We start from the raw sequence: 24,296 nt of genomic DNA on the forward strand, positions 1-24,296 counted from the left end.
TGCAAACAAGCATCTGACTTGCCTTTCCTATTGCTTTGTTACATTGCTCACCTGAAATAGTAATACTTAGATAGCTTTCCTCTTGCCATTATAATGCCCTTAATATTATAGTTAGCCTTTGCATTTTTGAGACGTGTATGATTTTGCATTTTTTGGCATTAAATGTTGCCATGTTCTTGACCATTCCTCTAGTCCAGGGGCAGAACTGCCAGAGACAACGGAGTCAGTTGCCGCCGGGCTCCAGCCCTGAAGGGGCTCCAGCCCTAAAGGGGCTTCCTCCATTGCCCCCCGGCTGTTACGTGCCCTTCCTACTAAATAGACAAAGGCGCTACCAGCAGGGTCTCGCAGTTTGTACATTCCATGCCGTAACACCCTTCTTTCCACCTTTTTCAAGACCCAGCCCAGCAGCCTCGCCGCTGCCACCACCGCTAGCTGCAGCACTGCCAGCGGTGGGGTGCCCCTGCTTCTTCTCACACCACAGATAGCTGGGCAGCACTGCAACTGCCTGCCTGATTGCTCCGCCCCCTTCCGGCTCCCAAGCACCTCTGCTGCCCAGTGATCCAGGAGCCTGCTGCTAGGAAGAAGTGGCCGAGCTTCAGCAAGCGAGTCTGGACACTGGCGGAGGAAGCCATGATAACCAGATAATGGGGAGTGGAGAGCCAGTTCCAAGGTAATACTTTATACAGCTGGTTGAGATCCTGGTCGGTGGATATGGATTCCAAGAAAACCCTGGAGGTGCTTCCTTTCAAGGGAGACACTCTCTTTGGAGAAGACCTCAATAAGATTGTAGCTGATCTGGCTACTGCTAAAACAGCTTGCCTACCTCGTATGACTCCTACCACGCAGAAGGCTAAAAGTACTTTCCCTTGGCCCTTTCATCCCTCAGGTAAAGCGTACCCAAGGTCAGGCATACCCAAAGCAAGCTCATGCTTCCAGACCTGCCAAGCCCAGACTGAAGCAAGCCTGGGCTGCCCATCAGCCTGCTTCCAAAACGGACAAGCCTGCCGCATGACGGTGCAGGCCTCCCTCTGGGGGATCCCAGGGTGGGGGGCCCGACTTCTAGGTTTGGCATAGAAAGGTATAATTCTAAGCTAGAGAATTCTGTTTGGAGCTCACCTTGTACTTTGTGAAGAAATAATCAGCATTGTGGCTGAGCAGATACATGTAGTGTGTGGCTGCAAACTGCATGGATCTGCTGCGTTGTAATGCTGATACTTTTTTTTTGCAAAGTACCAATAGCTTCATATAATGTTCACAATTTTTATGCAGGATCAAATAGCTCAATAGGTAGGGTGTTTGATTAGAATTCAACAGGTTATAGGTTTGAATCCTGGGTATGGTAGTTTGAGATGTGTTATTTAATAAAGTATGTTGTTCTGACTGCTGGGATATCATACTAAATAAATGGAGTTGATCAATTTTTTTTTTATTTTTTTTTTAAACTAGGGACAATTTCCAGATACTTTTCTTTATAACTGAGATTGCCCCCTGGAACTTCACATCAGTTGACAACTATGCATGAGTGGGCAGTGCTTGCTCTGGATCTGCCCACCCATTTATGTGCCGTCATAAAAGAAAGCACAACTGACAGTTATCCTGGGCGTACACTACACAATTATCTGTCAGGCTATCTATCCAGTCTGGATGGATGGAATGAAAATCTGGTAATGTATAGTAGCAAATGTCAATTAACCATTTGCTCCCAAACACTAGAAAAGTGGTCAAAAATGGTCATTACACAAATTGGTTAAACCCAAAATTTAACCAATTTGTTTAGGGGACCATGTTTGTCCATTTTCTAGTGTTTGAGAGTAAATCGTTGATGGTCATTTGCTCACATAGATAACCGGATTTCTATTCCAACCAGCCAGTGTTGGAGATATGGTCTGCCAGATTACATAATGCATACCAGAGCCATAACTAGACTTTTTGGTGCCCTGTGACAGAGAATTATATGCCCCCCCCCTCCCCTCCCCATTTTTGCAATATGGACAAAAGGCGCATGCCTTGTGGGGAAGGGGCATAACAAGATTGGTCTCAGAGAAAGCACATGAGATATGAAGATATATCTAGTATACTTGACACTCAATGGTTTGTGGTATTGCCGGGGTGCCCTCCTTAAATGCATATACAGTCACACATGGCGTGTTTGTGCAAATGGCATATCAGCAGTCAGCACTAACTGGTGACATGCCATTTGTACAAGTAAGCCATGTGTGACTAATATATAAACATACTTTATTAAATAACACCTCAAACTATCATACCCAGGATTCAAATCTATAACCTGTTGAATTCTAATCAAACACCCTACCCATTGAGCTACTTGATCCTGCATCTATTCTAACCTCCAAAAACAGATTCGGTTGCATTTTCCAGCGTGTTTTGTTTGCGCCTTTGCAAATGTCTTACATCGACAAACTTATTTAGTACTATTTTGCAAATAGGGTTACATTGTCGCAACATTGTGTTCCCTAATTGCTTGATTTTTTAAATGCAACAATTGATAAAGACACCTGATAATTGCTCTGTGGAGTGTTATTTTGTGTCTACTTCTTATCTACATTTAATTCCCTACCTCTAATCAAGGCATTTTTAAATGCTGGGGGCTGCCAGGACGTGAGGCCTACCTAGACTTTAGATCGGAATTTGAATGTACTTGTGAACTAACTTAATTTCCTACTTCTAAATTCATTCCTAAATTCACTACTTACATTAATCCTGTAGTTGGGCATTTTGAGCCTTCAATTGTGGGTATTGTTTTGTGTCCAGACCAGCAGCTGGTGGTGTGCATTTGCTGGAAAGGCATCGAAGACCTCCGATATGCTGCATCTCCTGATGTGTGTCTCCCTCAAGTGGCTGTCAGCAAATGCATGCTAGACACCCCATTCCAAGCTGATTGTGACATCACGGAACATGCATCATAGAACAGGCATGCTAGAATATGGGTCTTCAACCTGCGACCCTCCAGCTGCTGTGGAACTACATATACCAGCATGCCCTGCCTCAGTTTTAGCATACCTTAATAGCAAAACTGTGGCAGGGCATGCTGGGATGTGTAGTTTCACAGCAGCTGGAGGGCCACAGGATGAAGACCCATGTGCTAGAGCCAAGCCGCAGGTACATTGAATGCTAGCAAGCTGAATGTTTAAATCCTTTTTGTTCCGCAGCATTCCAATGCGGAAGATTCCATGGAACCAGAGATTATTCCATTGAGAAGGACATGCTGCCTGGATGACTGCACTGTGCAAATTAAATCACGGAGCCAGTTGGCTTGTGGGTGGCTCTGGTGACTGGGTGGTTGGGTGGGCGGTGTGTCAGAGGTGGAGCACATGCAAATGAATGTGTATCATCCTGCTAGTGAGAGTGAAAACTCATGCAGGAGTGTGCCTGCTTGTCAGTGGGTTATGCACCTTGCCAGGCGTCAAATCTACATGGAGCAGCTGGAGGGGACAAGAGCAGGTTTGCAAAATATAGATAGAAGAGCATATATGCTGGCGCATTCTCCATGATTGTGTCAGCTTATGTTTTGGTGCACTGCACTTTCCTCCACTAAGTTTTAGCCATTTTGGTTAAACGCAAGTGTAGTTGCTTCTCGCCCTTTTGGCTGTGATCTTGTATCGTGGTTGAAGAGTCTGCTGGAGGGATTGTTTTCTTCATTGACGAGAGACTGAAGATATTACAGGATGGAAGGCTTGGGAACACTATCTGTTTTTCAGTTGTGGAAGAGTTGAAAGACAGCTTTTCCTTGCCAATATCTCTCTTTTGCAAAGAGCTACGCATTGGAAAATTCAGGGCTATACTGTGTAGATGAAGCACTAACAGGAGGCTTTAAAAATTTCATTCTAGTTTCCTTCGTTTGGGAGAAAAATGCAAAGGTACAAGACAGCTTTTCCTTGCCAATATCTCTCTTTTGCAAAGAGCTGCACATTGGAAAATTCAGGGCTATGCCGTGTAGATGATGGCCTAACAGGAGGCTTTAAAATTTTCTTTCTAGTGTCCTTCGTTTGGGAGAAAAATGCAAAGGTACAAGACAGCTTTTCCTTGCCAATATCTCTCTTTTGCAAAGAGCTACGCATTGGAAAATTCAGGGCTATGCCGTGTAGATGATGGCCTAACAGGAGGCTTTAAAATTTTCTTTCTAGTGTCCTTCGTTTGGGAGAAAAATGCAAAGGTACAAGACAGCTTTTCCTTGCCAATATCTCTCTTTTGCAAAGAGCTACGCATTGGAAAATTCAGGGCTATACCGTGTAGATGAAGCACTAACAGGAGGCTTTAAAATTTTCATTCTAGTGTCCTTCGTTTGGGAGAAAAATGCAAAGGTAGCTTGTGCCATCGCCACTCTGCTCCTTGTGCCACCTTGGCGGTTTACATGAGCCACTGCGGTGACGTTGTCTGACTGGATCAGAACCGGTTGGTCGCAAAGTAAGGTCTCCGCTTGACGTAGGGCATTGTATATGGCCCCTAGTTTCAGGATGTTGATGTGAAGACAAGTCTCTTGACTTGACCAAAGACCTTGGAAATTTCTTCCCTGTGTGACTGCTCCCCAACCTTGGAGGCTTGCATCTGTGGTCACCAGGATCCAGTCCTGAATGCCGAATCTGCGTCACTCGAGAAGGTGAGCACTCTGCAGCCACCACAGGAGTGATACCCTGACCCTGGGGGACAGGGTGATCAACCAATGCATCTGTAAATGTGACCCAGACCACTTGTCCAGTAGGTCCCATTGGAAAGTCCTCGCATGGAACCTGCCGAATGGAATGGCTTTGTATGATGCCACCATCTTTCCCAGGACTCGAGTGCAGTGATGCACTGACACAAGTTTTGGTTTCAATAGGTTCCTGACAAGAGTCATGAGTTCCTGGGCCTTTTCTATCGGGAGATAAACCCTCTTCTGGTCTGTGTCCAGAATCATGCCCAAGAAAGACAGACGAGTCGTAGGAACCAACTGCGACTTTGGGATATTGAAAATCCAGCCGTGTTGCTGTAACACTTTCAGTGAAAGTGATACGCTGTTCAGCAACGGCTCTCTTGATCTCGCTTTTATGAGATCGCTCAAGTACGGGATAATTGTGACACATTGCTTGCGCAGGAGAACCATCATTTCCACCATTACCTTGGTGAAAATTCTCTGGGCCGTGGAGAGACCAAACAGCAACGTCTGAAATTGGCAATGACAGTCCTGTACCGCAAATCTGAGGTACGACTGATGAGATGGATAAATTTGGACATGAAGGTTTGCATCCTGTACACAAATGCGGACAACAGGTGTCAAGCCGTGTGTTGCCTTTGTCAAGCTGTAATAAGTAGGGGTAAGGACGTTAACCACCTCAGAACATCCTCCCTTATATGTCACCTGCAGCGCATTAATCATAAGTCAGTGACAAGTTCAAAAACTTTGGATGACAGCGGAAGCAGTCCACTGACCACTAAATCCCTTCCTCTTGTAACCAAGCTCCTGCAAACCACACCACCAACTCCCTCAGTGTCAATTTCCTCCTTAGACAGGAGAGCCAATAGTCCTGCAGGCCATGTCACTGGCAAGTCTGACGAGTCCTCTCCTGCCTGGGATTCCTCCGATGCATCCTTGAGTGTAACGCCTACTGCTGCTGGCGCTGCTGTTGTTGCTGCTGGGAGTCGATCGTCATCCCAGAGGGGAAGTCGGAAGACCACTTGTACTACTTCCAGTAGGCAATTGACTGTCCAGCAGTCCTTTGCGAGGAAGATGAAATATCACAGCAGTCATCCTGCTGCAAAGCGGATAACTCAGGTCTTGTCAGCCTGGGTGGTGAGAAACGTGGTTCCGGTATCCATCGTTAATTCAGAGGCAACTAGAGACTTGATTGAGGTACTGTGTCCCCGGTACCAAATGCCATCTAGGTTCCATTTCTCTAGGCAGGCGATACCGAAAATGTACACGCTTCTCCCAGGGCAAGGCTCACCCATTGCACTCTGGGTGTGCTGCTCCTGCGATTTCCCCAAATGTGGGACACTTGACTGCATAATTTGTGTTTCCTCTGGTCGGCTCTCGTATAATTCAGATCTCTTTGTCTCAGGTCTCTCTCCAGCCTAGTTTGCTGTCTGTTTCCACTTCTCTTTTCTTCAGCCGCTCCCTTCTATGCCCTTGCGCACTATCCTGACTTCTCCCGTCTGCTTACTTTGTGCCTTCCAACGCACAATGCGAACTACAGGTAGTGCTGCAGGGCCCACACCCTTTTAGTTGCCTTACAGAGCAGCTCTGGAGCTGTTACAGTGCCCAGCTGCTGCAAGAAATCAGCTGGAATGCTTCAGGTGCTGGGGCATAGCCAACATGAGCCCCACACCGAAGGAGGGTGGAGGTGTTTAATGCGAATTAGGGGTCATCCAAGGGCCGCAAAAGGCCGCCATGCCCTGCACATCCCTTTTTTCTTTTCATATGCAGACGAGGGTTGAAGCCAACTTTGACCCACTGCTTGGATGGCATCACCATATGCAAATCCATCTGCTGCAGGCCTTCCCCCAGGAATGCTAGCACTAGTTGTTGCATTTGGTTTGTTGTTTGGGGGTGCTTCAGTATTAGGCAGCCTTCTGCCCTCCCATGTTCATCTGAAAATATGTGTTCTCCCTGCAGTTGTTGTCCCCAGATGAGAGTTCCCTTGTGCTGCCTCAGTTGAATCGCCTTTACTTGACAGAGATGTGCCTGAGCAGCGGCCCTCCCCAGCCCTATCCCAAATCATACTTATTTTGCATAGGAGATATCATGGTCATGAAGATTGTTCTCCCAGGGTGAGGTTCATTCATTGCATTCTGGGTATGATGACCCCTGTGATTTCCCCAAATGTGGGAAACTCGACTGCATTATTTGTGGTAGTGGGGGACTGTGTTGTGCTTTCCTCTGGTCAGCTCTGGTAAAAGTCAGATTTCTTTGTCTCAGATCTTCCTCTAGCCTTGTTCTTCTTTCGAGAGTTCCCTTGTGCTGCCTCAGTTGGATCTCCTTCACTTGACAGGGGGGTGCCCGAGCAGCGACCCTCCCCAGCTCTAGCCCAACTCCTACTTACCTGCCAGGTGAGATACTATGATCATGTAGGTGCTTCTCCCAGGGCAAGCCTCACCCATTGCACTCTGGGTGTGCTGCCCCTTTGATTTCCCCAAATGTGGGAAACTTGACTGCATAATTTGTGTTTCCCCTGGTCGGCTCGCATATAATTCAGATCTCTTTGTCTCAGGTCTCTCTTCAGCCTAGTTTGCTGTCTGTTTCCACTTCTCTTTTCTTGAGCCGCTCCCTTCTATGCCCTTGCGCACTATCCTGACTTCTCCCATCTGCTTACTTTGTGCCTTCCAACGCACAATGCAAACTACAGGTAGTGCTGCAGGGCCCACACCCTTTTACTTGCCTTACAGAGCAGCTCTGGAGCTGTTACAGTGCCCAGCTGCTGCAAGAAATCAGCTTGAATGCTTCAGGGGCTGGGGCATAGCCAACATGAGCCCCACACCGAAGGAGGGTGGAGGTGTTTAATGCGAACTAGGGGTCATCCAAGCGCCGCAAAAGGCCGCCATGCCCTGCACGCCCCTTTTCTCTTTTCATATGCAGATGAGGGTTGAAGCCAACTTTGACCCACTGCTTGGATGACATCACCATATGCAAATCCATCTGCTGCAGGCCTTCCCCCAGGAATGCTTGTACTAGTAGTTGCATTTGGTTTGTTGTTTGGGGGTGCTTCAGTATTAGGCAGCCTTCTGCCCTCCCATGTTCATCTGAAAATATGTGTTCTCCCTGCAGTTGTTGTCCCCAGATGAGAGTTCCCTTGTGCTGCCTCAGTTGAATCTCCTTTACTTGACAGAGATGTGCCTGAGCAGCGGCCCTCCCCAGCCCTATCCCAAATCATACTTATTTTGCATAGGAGATACCATGGTCATGAAGATTGTTCTCCCAGGGTGAGGTTCATTCATTGCATTCTGGGTATGCTGACCCCTGTGATTTCCCCAAATGTGGGAAACTCTACTGCATTATTTGTGGTAGAGGGGGACTGTGTTTGTGCTTTCCTCTGGTCAGCTCTGGTAAAAGTCAGATTTCTTTGTCTCAGATCTTCCTCTAGCCTTGTTCCTCTTTCGAGAGTTCCCTTGTGCTGCCTCAGTTGGATCTCCTTCACTTGACAGGGGGGTGCCCGAGCAGCGACCCTCCCCAGCTCTAGCCCAACTCCTACTTACCTGCCAGGTGAGATACTATGATCATGAAGGTGCTTCTCCCAGGGCAAGGCTCACCCATTGCACTCTGGGTGTGCTGCTCCTGCAATTTCCCCAAATGTGGGACACTTGACTGCATAATTTGTGTTTCCCCTTGTCGGCTCTCGTATAATTCAGATCTCTTTGTCTCAGGTCTCTCTCCAGCCTAGTTTGCTGTCTGTTTCCACTTCTCTTTTCTTGAGCCGCTCCCTTCTATGCCCTTGCGCACTATCCTGACTTCTCCCGTCTGCTTACTTTGTGCCTTCCAATGCACAATGCAAACTACAGGTAGTGCTGCAGGGCCCACACCCTTTTACTTGCCTTACAGAGCAGCTCTGGAGCTGTTACAGTGCCCAGCTGCTGCAAGAAATCAGCTTGAATGCTTCAGGGGCTGGGGCATAGCCAACATGAGCCCCACACCGAAGGAGGGTGGAGGTGTTTAATGCGAACTAGGGGTCATCCAAGCGCCGCAAAAGGCCGCCATGCCCTGCACGCCCCTTTTCTCTTTTCATATGCAGACGAGGGTTGAAGCCAACTTTGACCCACTGCTTGGATGGCATTACCATATGCAAATCAATCTGCTGCAGGCCTTCCCCCAGGAATGCTTGCACTAGTTGTTGCATTTGGTTTGTTGTTTGGGGGTGCTTCAGTATTAGGCAGCCTTCTGCCCTCCCATGTTCATCTGAAAATATGTGTTCTCCCTGCAGTTGTTGTCCCCAGATGAGAGTTCAATTGTGCTGCCTCAGTTGAATCTCCTTTACTTGACAGAGATGTGCCTGAGCAGCGGCCCTCCCCAGCCCTATCCCAAATCATACTTATTTTGCATAGGAGATACCATGGTCATGAAGATTGTTCTCCCAGGGTGAGGTTCATTCATTGCATTCTGGGTATGCTGACCCCTGTGATTTCCCCAAATGTGGGAAACTCGACTGCATTATTTGTGGTAGTGGGGGACTGTGTTTGTGCTTTCCTCTGGTCAGCTCTGGTAAAAGTCAGATTTCTTTGTCTCAGATCTTCCTCTAGCCTTGTTCTTCTTTCGAGAGTTCCCTTGTGCTGCCTCAGTTGGATCTCCTTCACTTGACAGGGGGGTGCACGAGCAGCGACCCTCCCCAGCTCTAGCCCAACTCCTATTTACCTGCCAGGTGAGATACTATGATCAGGAAGGTGCTTCTCCCAGGGCAAAGCTCACCCATTGCACTCTGGGTGTGCTGCTCCTGCGATTTCCCCAAATGTGGGACACTTGACTGCATAATTTGTGTTTCCTCTGGTCGGCTCTCATATAATTTAGATCTCTTTGTCTCAGGTCTTTCTCCAGCCTAGTTTGCTGTCTGTTTCCACTTCTCTTTTCTTGAGCCGCTCCCTTCTATGCCCTTGCGCACTATCCTGACCTCTCCTGTCTGCTTACTTTGTGCCTTCCAACGCACAATGCATACTACAGGTAGTGCTGCAGGGCCCACACCCTTTTACATGCTTTACAGAGCAACTCTGGAGCTGTTACAGTGCCCAGCTGCTGCAAGAAATCATCTTGAATGCTTCAGGGGCTGGGGCATAGCCAACATGAGCCCCACACCGAAGGAGGGTTCATCCAAGCGCCACAAAAGGACGCCATGCCCTGCACATCCCTTTTTTCTTTTCATATGCAGACGAGGGTTGAAGCCAACTTTGACCCACTGCTTGGATGACATCACCATATGCAAATCCATCTGCTGCAGGCCTTCCCCCAGGAATGCTTGCACTAGTTGTTGCATTTGGTTTGTTGTTTGGGGGTGCTTCAGTATTAGGCAGCCTTCTGCCCTCCCATGTTCATCTGAAAATATGTGTTCTCCCTGCAGTTGTTGTCCCCAGATGAGAGTTCCCTTGTGCTGCCTCAGTTGAATCTCCTTTACTTGACAGAGATGTGCCTGAGCAGCGGCCCTCCCCAGCCCTATCCCAAATCATACTTATTTTGCATAGGAGATACCATGGTCATGAAGATTGTTCTCCCAGGGTGAGGTTCATTCATTGCATTCTGGGTATGCTGACCCCTGTGATTTCCCCAAATGTGGGAAACTCGACTGCATTATTTGTGGTAGTGGGGGACTGTGTTTGTGCTTTCTTCTGGTCAACTCTGGTAAAAGTTAGATTTCTTTGTCTCAGATCTTCCTCTAGCCTTGTTCTTCTTTCGAGAGTTCCCTTGTGCTGCCTCAGTTGGATCTCCTTCACTTGACAGGGGGGTGCCCGAGCAGCGACCCTCCCCAGCTCTAGCCCAACTCCTACTTACCTGCCAGGTGAGATACTATGATCAGGAAGGTGCTTCTCCCAGGGCAAAGCTCACCCATTGCACTCTGGGTGTGCTGCTCCTGCGATTTCCCCAAATGTGGGACACTTGACTGCATAATTTGTGTTTCCTCTGGTCGGCTCTCGTATAATTCAGATCTCTTTGTCTCAGGTCTCTCTCCAGCCTAGTTTGCTGTCTGTTTCCACTTCTCTTTTCTTGAGCCGCTCCCTTCTATGCCCTTGCGCACTATCCTGACTTCTCCCGTCTGCTTACTTTGTGCCTTCCAACGCACAATGCGAACTACAGGTAGTGCTGCAGGGCCCACATCCTTTTACTTGCCTTACAGAGCAGCTCTGGAGCTGTTACAGTGCCCAGCTGCTGCAAGAAATCAGCTTGAATGCTTCAGGTGCTGGGGCATAACCAACATGAGCCCCACACCTAAGGAGGGTGGAGGTGTTTAATGCGAATTAGGGGTCATGCAAGCGCCGCAAAAGGCCGCCATGCCCTGCACATCCCTTTTTTCTTTTCATATGCAGACGAGGGTTGAAGCCAACTTTGACCCACTGCTTGGATGACATCACCATATGCAAATCCATCTGCTGCAGGCCTTCCCCCAGGAATGCTTGCACTAGTTATTGCATTTGGTTTGTTGTTTGGGGGTGCTTCAGTATTAGGCAGCCTTCTGCCCTCCCATGTTCATCTGAAAATATGTGTTCTCCCTGCAGTTGTTGTCCCCAGATGAGAGTTCCCTTGTGCTGCCTCAGTTGAATCTCCTTTACTTGACAGAGATGTGCCTGAGCAGCGGCCCTCCCCAGCCCTATCCCAAATCATACTTATTTTGCATAGGAGATACCATGGTCATGAAGATTGTTCTCCCAGGGTGAGGTTCATTCATTGCATTCTGGGTATGCTGACCCCTGTGATTTCCCCAAATGTGGGAAACTCAACTGCATTATTTGTGGTAGTGGGGAACTGTGTTTGTGCTTTCTTCTGGTCAACTCTGGTAAAAATCAGATTTCTTTGTCTCAGATCTTCCTCTAGCCTTGTTCCTCTTTCGAGAGTTCCCTTGTGCTGCCTCAGTTGGATCTCCTTCACTTGACAGGGGGGTACCCGAGCAGCGACCTGATAAAGCTAAATATTTATCGTATATAAAACACTTTAAGAGGTCTAAGAACACTATACGCTATCTACGTAAGAAGTACCGTAAGGGTACGCAAGTTGTGTAGCGATCGCTCAACCGTAGTCGAGACGCTCAAGCGTCACGTTCGCTTACGGCCCAGTGATCACAGGCAGGCACGCTATTGGCTGCCGACTAACGTAATGATTCGCTATAGCGTAGCGTACGCTCGGGACCACGAGGAGATCACCAGCGGTGCAGACGCTTACAACGTTTAAACCTTTATCTCTATACCTTTAACGATGAGATACACAGTATACCTTAGTGTAGAGACAGAGTGTAAGTGCAACCTGGTGTAACCTGATTAACTACAAAGCTGCTTGAGCGTCACCGGCGCTCAGAGAATACTTAACACTATAAAGAATACACAGATACCTGGGCTTAGGGTCCGAAACCTATTATATGTATTATGACTATTATACTTGCAAAAAGAATCACAGTACAAAGCATACACTACAATATAACATAAACCAACTAACCAGATAAACTACACAGGAAATACAATACAATACAATTAAAGGAAAATACGAGAGAAAGAGAAGAGAGAGAGAGATAGAGAGAGAGAGAGATGGCTCACAGTAAGACAATATGATTACGGAGAAAACTTACGCACAAGGGGAACGATCGCATGCGCCTCGATATCCAGCTCCCGATTATCAGCAATGAGAACCGTTGAAGAGAGAGAGAACTGGATACGGTCGGCCTGCCTATTTATGCCCCACACACAATACAATTCAATGGTCCCTACAATCTCATTGTTCATTGGACACAGGAATTCGGCTTCGCATTATAACAAAAGGTCATAGGTTGATTCATACAGGTGGGCTGTGACTATTTCCAACTGCTCAGGTGGGAGGGAAACTGGGTATCCCGCCGCATGGGTAATAAAGTGCAAATAAAGTAAATGTTCATAAACTTCTTATGTCCATAACTATTCGCACGAGCGATTGATCTGCTTCAAACCAACACCGGAATATTTCTAATTAAATATTCTTCCGATGGATACTAAACACCACTGTATTACTCCTGTCTGACCCTTCGTATCAAACAAAGAGGGATTCCTCTGTTCATAAACATTCTATATTAACCAAACTTTCAGAATCTATCAAAGGGACCATGATCTACAAAATACATTATTAGTGAAAATATGTTACGATTGAGTCGCACGCTACAACCACATAAACTCTACCGTAAATACGCATACCATGCGCCTGCGGGTGCCCGCGACTGTGAGTATGCGCACGTACGGGAGAGCGTACGCATGCGCAGCACGGACCTGGGTGAGGTGCAAATATGGTAGTGTGCATAGAGATATTTTTCTGACTTTGACAGTCCACCCTTTGGCAGTCAATAATAACTGCCACTTCCTGAAAACATTTCAAAAGGAGAAAAATATATGTTAGGGGTTAATTCATTTCCATGGTTGGGTAAGGGAGGAGAGAGGAGTAGGTGTGAAGAGGGTATGACCTAGTGAGATAGCAGAAGCATGTGTGTATGAATCCGTGTTTGGGGGGTCATGTATCATCGTGCCGTACGTGTTGTAAATCAAGCTTCGAGGTATTGCGAAGTATACATTTGAATTCCTTCTTATCCCGTGGTACGGGTCTGTGGATGGGCTGTCAAACTTTACCGAGCTCTTTTCGGATTTTGAACAAAATGGGGAGCACATTTTAGTTGATGATACATGAATGGGGGAATATGTGATTGCTGATATCTGTGCCTGTATTCCCTATACTATGTGTGTCATTACCTGAGGGTTGTAGAAATGAAGAAAAGACATAATTACGGTAAATGCGGTGGTATTCTATGTCAGGTTAATGTATATCTGTCGGTTGAAGTTTTGTTCGGTATCAGTTGAAAGTCGTCTTCTTTGCGCTGTGTTGCCCATTAGGGGTGAGCAAAAAGCTTTGTCAATGCCATTAGATTTACAAAAAATGTTGGGCTAGCGTAAGTTTAAGAATTCTAGGGAAACTGGGGATCCCTGGCAAAGTTCATCAAATGTCCATATCTCAAGTGGTCAAAACTTCTTCTTTGGTCTATCCGTTGTCTGTATAGCGTCTCGTCAACTTCCTCGTCCAAGTGGGTCTTTTTATCTTGGAGAAAAACCAGAAAAACAGGTGAAAGAAACGGACCGTAGAAATCGCATTTTCATCACATCATTGTTTCTATCATTGGGTCATAAATCAAATCCAGGTTAATTACAGTTTCCTCACTCCTCAAACTCATTACCTTAGTACGACGATTGCACCTCATTAAAGCCTGACCGCATCTAAATATCAAGCCAATGGTTATGATAACACCTAAGATACATAGGAGAAACTTCCCAACATCCATTATGACTCCTTGAGCCCAGTCTCCCAAACCGGAGAACCAATTTCGCGGGTTCAACCATGACACCCAACCAGTCAGCTCATTACCTACAGCAGCAAGAGTGAGATTGTGTTTTCGGCGAAATTCCCACTTCAATTGGAGAATATCGTCCATCTTTTGGTCTATGACCTCGACCGGATCCTCGGTGCTATTCGTGATATACGTGCAACACTTCACGCCGTACTGTGTTGCCAATGTAACACAATATCCGCCTGTCACTGCTGTGAGGTAATTAAGAACCATTCTATGCTGCACCAGTTCTGTTTTATAAGCTTGAAGTTCCCTTCCCGTATATCTAAATGTGTCATCATACATTTCAGTGATATTGTCTAACAAATTTGCGAGCGCCAATATGTATTTATAATTTAGCACTCCTCTAGCGGTGCGGGTGAAATCTAACGCGATTAAGAATTGAATCCCGGTGGATTCACTTATCAGATCAGAGGCCGGATGCTCTGTCTTCTCTATCAGGTGTCTTTTAACAACGTGCTCGTAGTGGGTGTGAGTATAAGGAGCTTGGGCACCACGATGTATGTCCTTCATTTTGTCATGTGTTACAGTCATTACTTCAGGCAATACTTTTCCAATATAACACAATCCTTCAGAGTTTGGGGCAAGCCACTTGTACGCCTTTCTCCCGCATATGAAATATGCATCATCGGGGAGAACATATGGGACGGAGAAGGACATAACCATATTACACACCTTCCAGGTGAAATCTCCTAACCCTAATTCTTCCATCTGCTTAATACACGTATCAGGTTGTACGATATGTGCACAGTATCCTGGTGATACTTCTCCAACTCTCGTAATCCTATTTCCTAAGGTGTACCTATACCGGAAAGATTTTCCTCTACTGGCTATGTGGCGTACAAGCTCTGTATCTGTAGGCATTCTATCTGCTCTATGCGAAAAGGTCATGGTGTGGTTACTCCATGACACTTCCCAATTTCCCGGCTTTCTGGGATTGGAGATGTTGAAACATAATAGGGACCTATCCACATGGTATTGGTGGAGCTTCAAACTAGGAGGGCTGGAGATATTAAACCTCCTGTCCACCGGTCTCCCACCATTTAACTCAAGTACCTCCCCTATCGTTAAAGGAAATGGTACTAGCCCTGATTTGCTATGACCTTGAGGTACTTGAGAGCATACCCAACAATCTGTTTTGTTTAACACATTACCCACTAAGGAGTGATAGTCACTCAATGGATGCCGGTCCATATGGATATTAAAACTGGATTGGCATTTCTTAATGCACCCATCTTCAATGACATTGTTACAGAGCCTACAGATACAGTTTTCTTCAGCTAACAATCCGTCACAATTTCTTCTATGGTCAATGCTATCGGATCGTTTTCTGATACTCGCCTTTGCTTGTTGGTTAGGTTGATCCTGGAAAACTACGCCTCCATCTTTATCATCAGAACCCATTCCAGAACCTCTATCGACCTCCATGGTACTCTCGCCGGAACAGACTGCTCTGGTCAACATCATGGTCAACAGGAAAATCCGGATCACAGTCTCTTGGGGCAAGTCCATCTTATAGGAGGAAATGGAGAAGAATGAGAAGGAGGAAAAAGAAATTTGAGGGAGAGGGGATGGGAAGTGGAGGAAAATAATAAAAGGGAGTGGGGAGTCGACAACAGCTCTCGGTCTTCAAGGCTCAGGTGCCGCCTCAGTCCTCCTGGAACAGACACTCCAGTGATACAACCTCTACCGTCTGTTTCTTATCACGGGACTTCTCTGGATCAGCAACCTTCTTGCAGTGGGATGAATGGACCCAAGTCTCTCTCTCAGCAACCTTCAATGCCGTAGTGCTAGTCAATAAGACCTGGTATGGTCCTTCCCATCTGTCAATAAGGCAACCTGAGCGTAGAAAATTCCGTATCATTACATAATCCCCAGGTTCAATGTCATGACAATTACTATCTGGTAAATCAGGAATCACTAACTTCAGATTATCATTTTGATTCCTCAACTGTTTACTCATGTTAATCAAGTACTTTACAGTTACTTCATTGTTACATTTCAAATCATCCTGAGGGTTAATCATGGCATGCGGTTGTCGACCAAACAAGATTTCAAAGGGAGACAGATTAAGAGGGGACCTGGGAGTGGTTCTGATACTGTACAATACAATGGGTAAAGCTTCTGGCCATGTCAATCCTGTCTCTGCCATCACTTTACTCAATTTATTTTTAATAGTGCTGTTCACTCTTTCGACCTTCGCACTCGCCTGTGGACGGTACGGAGTGTGCAGCTTGCTATCAATTCCCATCAACTTACACATTCCTTGAAAGACATCACCTGTAAAATGGGTACCCCTATCACTTTCGATTATTCTAGGGATACCATATCTACATACAAATTCCTGCACAATTTTCTTAGCAGTAAACATAGCGGTATTTGTTGTCGCTGGAAATGCTTCGACCCAATTTGAGAAAACATCTATACAAACAAGTACATATTTCAAATTCCGACAAGGGGGTAATTGTATAAAGTCAATTTGTATTACCTGGAAAGGGCCGCCGGCAGGTGGGATATGGGATGGTTCTGTAGGTATTGCCTTTCCAATATTCTTTCTCAAACAGGTAAGGCATGACATTGCTCTTTTACTCGCATGAGAGGAGAATCCTGGGGCGCACCAGTATGCTCTTACCAATTTGCACATTCCTTCCTTGCCTAGATGAGTCAGCCCGTGAGCTGCTTCAGCCAGACATGGAAGATATGCTCTGGGGGCCACTGGTTTACCATGTCCATCCGTCCAGAGTCCTGAGGACTCCTGGCCACATCCCTTTGCCTTCCAGACTGCCCTTTCCTGTGTGGAACACAAATTTTGCATTTCACACAACTTCTGTGTGTTAATGGTATTAAATACCATTAATTGTGTGGTGTCTGTCTGTATGGGGGTAGCAGCTGCTAACTTAGCAGCTTTGTCTGCTCGGCTGTTACCAAGTGATACCGGGTCTTGGCTATATGTGTGTGCTTTACATTTGATAACAGCCACTCTGTCGGGTTCCTGTATCGCTGTTAGAAGCCTTTTTATGTGAGCTGCATGCGCTACCGGTGTACCAGCGGCCGTCATGAAATTTCTGAGGCGCCATAGGGCTCCGAAATCATGGACTACCCCGAATGCGTATCTAGAATCGGTGTAGATATTGGCTGACTTACCCTTAGCCAATTCACATGCTCTGGTTAGGGCGACCAGTTCAGCAACCTGGGCTGAGTGAGGTGGGCCTAGCGGTTCCGCTTCTATGGTGTCTTGGTCATCTACGACTGCGTATCCAGTACACAAGTCTCCCGAGTCTGACTGTCTATGACAACTACCGTCCGTGTAGAACGTGAGTTCTGCATCTTCCAGTGGGTTGTCACTGATGTCAGGCCTTGCGGTAAAATTTTGGGTCAAATATTCCATACAATCATGTGTATCTTCCTTTGTATTAAATCCTCCTTCCCCATCACTCTCACCTTCCACCCTTTGTGCCTGACCAGGCACACCTGGGAGATACGTTGCAGGATTTAATGCACTGCATCTCCTTATGGTGATGTTTACGGGGGCCATTAGTGCCAATTCCCATCTTGTAAATCTCGCTGATGAGACGTGTCTGGTTTGGGCAGAATTCAATAAGGCTGATACTGCATGTGGCGTATGGATTGTGAGGTTGTGGCCTAGCACGACGTCTTCGCTTTTTGTCACTAGCAATGCTATTGCAGCAACGCTTCGCAAGCATGTGGGGAGGGATCGCGCTACCGTGTCTAGCTGAGCGCTGTAGTATGCAACTGGCCTACTGGCATCACCGTGTTTTTGGGTTAGTACACCTGCCGCGCAACCAGCACTTTCTGTTCCATATAGTTCAAAGGGTTTCCCATAGTCTGGCATACCTAGTGCTGGTGCCTGCGTTAGGCACTGTTTGAGTCTCTCAAATGCTGTTTCGGACTCGTCTGTATGCGAAATCCTATCAGGTTTGTTTGAGGAGACCATTTCCTGCAAAGGTAACGCCAAAATGGAAAACCCTGGGATCCAATTACGGCAATACCCACACATTCCTAAAAATGTTCTGATCTGTTGCTGGGTTTGTGGCAGAGTCATGTCTCTAATTGCTTGGATTCTATCAGCGGTCAGGTGTCTCAGTCCTTGTGTTAGACAGTGTCCCAAATATTTTACCTTAGTTTGGCATAATTGTAACTTGTCTTTGGACACCTTGTGTCCGGTGTCTGAAAGATGAAACAGGAGCTGTTTCGTATCCTTCAGAGATGCTTCCAGTGAATCTGAACACAGTAATAAATCGTCCACATACTGTATCAATACTGATCCACTGTCTGGTTGCAAAGACTGTAAACAATCATGCAAAGCCTGAGAAAATATACTTGGACTATCTATGAAACCTTGGGGTAATCGAGTCCACGTGTATTGGACTCCTCTGTATGTGAATGCAAACAAATATTGGCTGTCAGGGTGCAGAGGTACCGAAAAGAAAGCGGAGCAGAGGTCAATAACAGTGAAAAATTTGGCAGTGGGAGGGATTTGCATTAGGATGACAGCTGGATTTGGCACTACGGGGAACTGACTCTCAACTATTTTGTTAATCCCCCTTAGATCCTGCACTAGTCTGTAACCCCTCCCCCCACTCTTTTTCACAGGGAAGATGGGACTATTAGCAGTGCTGGACGTTCTTACCAGAATGCCCTGTTGTAGCAAGCGCTCTATTACTGGGTAAACTCCTAACTCCACCTCTGGCTTCAGAGGGTACTGTGGGATTTTTGGAGCTATCCTACCATCTTTTACTTGTACAACTACTGGAGCTACGTTTGCCATTAATCCAGTGTCTTGTCCGTCTTTTGTCCAAAGTGACTCTGGTATCTGAGATGTCATCTCTTCTATTTGGGATGGATTCCTATTTGTCATAATGGTATGTGACATTAATTTTGATGGGGAGTCTAACATGTCTCGCACTTCCTGAGCGTGTTTCTCAGGTATGTCCAAGAATACACCTTCAGGAGTACAATAAATGACGCACCCCATTTTACACAGTAAGTCTCTTCCCAGGAGATTGGTTGGTGCCGATGCAGCCAGCAAAAAGGAATGCTTGGTATGCAAAGGCCCTATTGTAATCTCGGCTGGTTTGCTAACAGGGTAGTGCTGGACTACTCCTGTTACTCCCATGGCTGGAATTGTCCTACCAGTGGTTCTCATGCCCACTGTCGAATTTATCACTGACCTGTGTCTACAAGAAAGTTTAAAGTTTTACCAGCTACATTAATTGCGATCTCGGGTTCACTTCCAAGATTGGCAATTAATTTTACTGGCTGCAGATTACAGGTATGGCCACACCCCTATTGGGTATGGTGACCTCCCTGAATCCCGCTGGCAGCAACTACTTGTGAGGGAGATAGTTGGGAACTACCAGAGGCATGCCAGTCTCTGTTTGGGGGATATCTTTTTGTTTCCCCTGTATGTGGCTCATAACTCCGTTTCTGCGGACCTTGCTCCCAATGTCGTGTGTCGTGTCGTTGTCTAGGGGTTTGGTATGAGTTTCGTGGATTCTTTACTCTACAATCTCGTGCCATGTGTCCCTGTTTGTGACAAGAATAACAAGTAACCATACTTGACTTACCCACAGGATTTGGTGATACAAACAAAGGCTGCCTTGTGGTCAGAGCCTGTATACTTACTGACATTAATTTGTCACCTTGTTGTTCCCTGTGTCTGGTGATGTTTCTGTCGTGATCAATAGCAGCCTCTCTCAAAGTAGCCACAGACAGACCTCGCCAACATGGTTGCGTGGTCTGTACCCTAGTCTTCAATGACTCTTTTAAACCATCCATCAGTACCGATACTGCTACTTCCCGATGGTTTGTGTCTGTTTTAATGTCCTCTATGCCTGTGTATTTGGCATTTCTAATAATGCTCTGTGAAAATACTCTGCAGCTGTCTCTGACTCCTTCTGTTTAATGGAGAATATCTTATTCCATTTAGCTACTGCTGGGAAATACTCTTTTAACTGCAAGTTTATTCTTTTCACATTATCTTGGTTGTACACATCTGTAAGAGGTACATCATGACCTAGTCCGCAATCAGCTAAAAATTGAGTTGCGTCGACATTTGAGGGTAAACATGCTCTCAGCAATATCTGCCAGTCTTTATTGTTGGGCTCTACAGTGTTACCTAAGTCTCTGATGTATTTTTGACTGGCAACTAAGTCTTTTCTAGGGTCAGGAAATTCAGACACTATGGTCCTTAATTCCATTCGGGAAAATGGAGTGTACATGGCAATGTTCCTAATGGGAGTGGCTCCTGATGCGTCTGTTTTCCCATTTGGCACTGCTATTACTCTAACAGGTGTAATTCTAACAACCTCATTCTGTGTAGATTCTACAGGCTGTGGTGAAATAGTTTCAGCATAATGCATGGTGCCGTACTTACCAGTTGATACGACCTCACCTATCCCTCCGCTAGGGGCCTTTACTAATCTCGTGGGTGGAGCTGTGCCTACTGTGGTCTCTGCTATGGTGGCTGCTAGAGAGAGCGCTGAAATCGTTGCCGATTCGTCCTCTTGATCACACTCCTGAGGAAAGTTCAAAACAGGGTACAACTTGCACGGGTTAATACTTGCATGGGTTAATGGGTTAACATTATCATTAACATTTACACAGTTACTAAGTGATTTTGTGTTACACCTTAGTGCGTCTTTCTCCGCAATCAACTTCTCTCCTGATATGTATGGTGGCGGCGGGGCCGTGGCAATCAGTTTTCTGTTAGAGCCAGATCCCGCCGCCTGAGCCAAACCTCTCTGTATCTCACCTTCCTGTTGCCACAACTGTAAATAATCATAATGCTGGATTCGTCTCTTTGTTGATTTTATGAGACATATCCTCCTCCTTAAATTTTGTAACACTTCTGAGCTGAAGCTCCCTACTCTTGGGAATTTCTCCCCGTCATGTACAGTCATTCTCTCCCATTCATCACATAAAGTTTCTGTGTGACTTCCATATTTCTCACACATTATATACCTGGCCGACCCAATTGGCCGGACCACTGAATCAACCCGAACCGAGGTTGATCGCCCCCTACCTGAACAAGTGGCCCCCATAGTTCGAAAGTGTTGCTTTATTTAGCCAACCCTTTACGCAAAACCAAATGCCAACAATAGGCTGACGGTGGCGGTTTACCGAGTACCCCACTCACTCGCCCACGCCGACCAATACGACCTGATCACACCGATATGGTGCTGGCGTACTCGACCTAGGGCCCCTGCGACCTGAACCTCTATTTACTGGAACCTGCGAGGGTTATCCGAAGAACACTTACTCTTTCCAGTAACTATTGGTTGCTGGATAGTTCCTGAGTGAGCAGCGAACTTCCCTTAAAATAAAAAAATTACACAAATCACGTTAGAGTGTACAGATAGCGTTTGTGACCCCTTTACTCTAATGGTATTAGGTCAGATTACTAACTACTGCACACACTTACGTGCGGTCCAGTCGTTCAGTACACAAACAACTAAGCTTATGTACGGAAAGACCAATGGAATCGAAACTTACGACTGCGAATTCCTTCAGCCAGAGCTTATATGGCCTATATGGGTGTTGCACCAACCCTTTTCGGTGTTGTGCCTGTGAACTGTATAGCAGACTTCCTTGTCAGCTGTACCTGGACCTCCTGGTCTGTTATGACCTCCTGGTCTTGTTACAGTATGACCTCCTGGTCTGCTATACTCTAATGCTCAAAATTGTATATTTAACCAGAGATGCCTCCCTAGCCACCGTGCACGTCACTTACACGCATGTACCTCACGAGTACTCGACTTTTCTTGTGGTTCAACCTTTAAAAATTGTAAAAACACTCACTCATCACATGTACACTTTTGTTTCTATTTCTATTTCTGCGCAGAAATTTTTCTTCAGATCAGGTGTGTTACCAATTAGGAGCAGGATCTGTTAACTAAATTTCGGACACCCAAAAATAGACTTGCGTTATTTCTCGCCTCGCGTTATCTATCGCTTTGCGTTAAAAATCAACTTATCGTGACTTGAGCTACGTGGGCGTAACCGGACGCTCCGTTGCGTAACGTACGCTGCGTGCGTCGGCCTTTGGATTGCGTACGCAAGTCTTTGTTAGAGACACGTATACGCAAAGCAAAGATCCACCGTAACACAATTTATACTTTTATCAATGTAGATGATCCTTGATCATCTACCACACAAACACACTTACTTCGCCTTATCTCCCAGGCGAAACTGTGTGTTTGTCTATCTTTTAACTATATTACCTTTACTCTTAAACTATGAAATAACGGCAACTCTCTTTTTAGCACTTCTATCAACTATAAAAACTGGCAGACAGGAGAGTGATATACGAAAATGAAAAAGAAAAAGAAATGCAGATATATATATGTGTGCGTGCGTGTGTACGCAAGACAGAAAAATAAACAGTTTTAAAAGAAACTAGCGTTTTGTTCTTACCTCCGGTTCCCGGATTCCTTCAGCACTCTTTACCTAAGTGAAGCAGACGCTTATCCTGTCAGCACTACGAGGGATACAACCTCCCGCCCTTTGCTGAGGGATAATGTCTGCTGATCTACCTAGTGCAGATATGTGAAGGACGGGCGAGCCGCCAATTGATAAAGCTGAATATTTATCGTATATAAAACACTTTAAGAGGTCTAAGAACACTATACGCTATCTACGTAAGAAGTACCGTAAGGGTACGCAAGTTGTGTAGCGATCGCTCAACCGTAGTCGAGACGCTCAAGCGTCACGTTCGCTTACGGCCCAGTGATCACAGGCAGGCACGCTATTGGCTGCCGACTAACGTAATGATTCGCTATAGCGTAGCGTACGCTCGGGACCACGAGGAGATCACCAGCGGTGCAGACGCTTACAACGTTTAAACCTTTATCTCTATACCTTTAACGATGAGATACACAGTATACCTTAGTGTAGAGACAGAGTGTAAGTGCAACCTGGTGTAACCTGATTAACTACAAAGCTGCTTGAGCGTCACCGGCGCTCAGAGAATACTTAACACTATAAAGAATACACAGATACCTGGGCTTAGGGTCCGAAACCTATTATATGTATTATGACTATTATACTTGCAAAAAGAATCACAGTACAAAGCATACACTACAATATAACATAAACCAACTAACCAGATAAACTACACAGGAAATACAATACAATACAATTAAAGGAAAATACGAGAGAAAGAGTAGAGAGAGAGAGATAGAGAGAGAGAGAGATGGCTCACAGTAAGACAATATGATTACGGAGAAAACTTACGCACTAGGGGAACGATCGCATGCGCCTCGATATCCAGCTCCCGATTATCAGCAATGAGAACCGTTGAAGAGAGAGAGAACTGGATACGGTCGGCCTGCCTATTTATGCCCCACACACAATACAATTCAATGGTCCCTACAATCTCATTGTTCATTGGACACAGGAATTCGGCTTCGCATTATAACAAAAGGTCATAGGTTGATTCATACAGGTGGGCTGTGACTATTTCCAACTGCTCAGGTGGGAGGGAAACTGGGTTTCCCGCCGTATGGGTAATAAAGTGCAAATAAAGTAAATGTTCATAAACTTCTTATGTCCATAACTATTCGCACGAGCGATTGATCTGCTTCAAACCAACACCGGAATATTTCTAATTAAATATTCTTCCGATGGATACTAAACACCACTGTATTACTCCTGTCTGACCCTTCGTATCAAACAAAGAGGGATTCCTCTGTTCATAAACATTCTATATTAACCAAACTTTCAGAATCTATCAAAGGGACCATGATCTACAAAATACATTATTAGTGAAAATATGTTACGATTGAGTCGCACGCTACAACCACATAAACTCTACCGTAAATACGCATACCATGCGCCTGCGGGTGCCCGCGACTGTGAGTATGCGCACGTACGGGAGAGCGTACGCATGCGCAGCACGGACCTGGGTGAGGTGCAAATATGGTAGTGTGCATAGAGATATTTTTCTGACTTTGACAGACCCTTCGCAGCTCTAGCCCAACTCCTACTTACCTGCCAGGTGAGATACTATGATCATGTAGGTGCTTCTCCCAGGGCAAGGCTCACCCATTGCACTCTGGGTGTGCTGCCCCTGTGATTTCCCCAAATGTGGGAAACTTGACTGCATAATTTGTGTTTCCCCTGGTCAGCTCTCGTCAGATCTCTTTGTCTCAGGTCTCTCTCCAGCCTAGTTTGCTGTCTGTTTCAACTTCTCTTTTCTTGAGCCGCTCCCTTCTATGCCCTTGCGCACTATCTTGACTT

At 46.0% G+C, this 24,296-nt stretch overlaps 7 non-coding genes and 3 pseudogenes across 7 annotated transcripts; all 10 read left to right on the plus strand.

Moving 5' to 3' along the window:
- The first annotated feature begins 6,714 nt into the window (after positions 1–6,714).
- LOC135001147 (U1 spliceosomal RNA) lies at positions 6,715–6,877 on the plus strand. Its single transcript, XR_010202689.1, has one exon. It is a non-coding gene; the product is annotated as a U1 spliceosomal RNA (small nuclear RNA).
- A 152-nt stretch (positions 6,878–7,029) lies between these two features.
- LOC135001153 (U1 spliceosomal RNA) lies at positions 7,030–7,171 on the plus strand (annotated as a pseudogene).
- Positions 7,172–7,863: 692 nt separating this feature from the next.
- Positions 7,864–8,027, plus strand: LOC135001143 (U1 spliceosomal RNA). Its single transcript, XR_010202685.1, has one exon. It is a non-coding gene; the product is annotated as a U1 spliceosomal RNA (small nuclear RNA).
- A 152-nt stretch (positions 8,028–8,179) lies between these two features.
- Positions 8,180–8,315, plus strand: LOC135001149 (U1 spliceosomal RNA; annotated as a pseudogene).
- A 698-nt stretch (positions 8,316–9,013) lies between these two features.
- LOC135001140 (U1 spliceosomal RNA) lies at positions 9,014–9,177 on the plus strand. The gene has a single exon (XR_010202682.1). It is a non-coding gene; the product is annotated as a U1 spliceosomal RNA (small nuclear RNA).
- Positions 9,178–9,329: 152 nt separating this feature from the next.
- LOC135001151 (U1 spliceosomal RNA) lies at positions 9,330–9,483 on the plus strand (annotated as a pseudogene).
- A 655-nt stretch (positions 9,484–10,138) lies between these two features.
- Positions 10,139–10,302, plus strand: LOC135001144 (U1 spliceosomal RNA). The gene has a single exon (XR_010202686.1). It is a non-coding gene; the product is annotated as a U1 spliceosomal RNA (small nuclear RNA).
- A 152-nt stretch (positions 10,303–10,454) lies between these two features.
- LOC135001148 (U1 spliceosomal RNA) lies at positions 10,455–10,617 on the plus strand. The gene has a single exon (XR_010202690.1). It is a non-coding gene; the product is annotated as a U1 spliceosomal RNA (small nuclear RNA).
- Positions 10,618–11,288: 671 nt separating this feature from the next.
- LOC135001145 (U1 spliceosomal RNA) lies at positions 11,289–11,452 on the plus strand. Its single transcript, XR_010202687.1, has one exon. It is a non-coding gene; the product is annotated as a U1 spliceosomal RNA (small nuclear RNA).
- Positions 11,453–24,039: 12,587 nt separating this feature from the next.
- Positions 24,040–24,196, plus strand: LOC135001150 (U1 spliceosomal RNA). The gene has a single exon (XR_010202691.1). It is a non-coding gene; the product is annotated as a U1 spliceosomal RNA (small nuclear RNA).
- Positions 24,197–24,296: the final 100 nt, after the last annotated feature.

Source organism: Pseudophryne corroboree, unplaced genomic scaffold, assembly GCF_028390025.1.
Source record: "Pseudophryne corroboree isolate aPseCor3 unplaced genomic scaffold, aPseCor3.hap2 scaffold_162, whole genome shotgun sequence".
In the NCBI taxonomy this organism is placed as follows: domain Eukaryota; kingdom Metazoa; phylum Chordata; class Amphibia; order Anura; family Myobatrachidae; genus Pseudophryne; species Pseudophryne corroboree.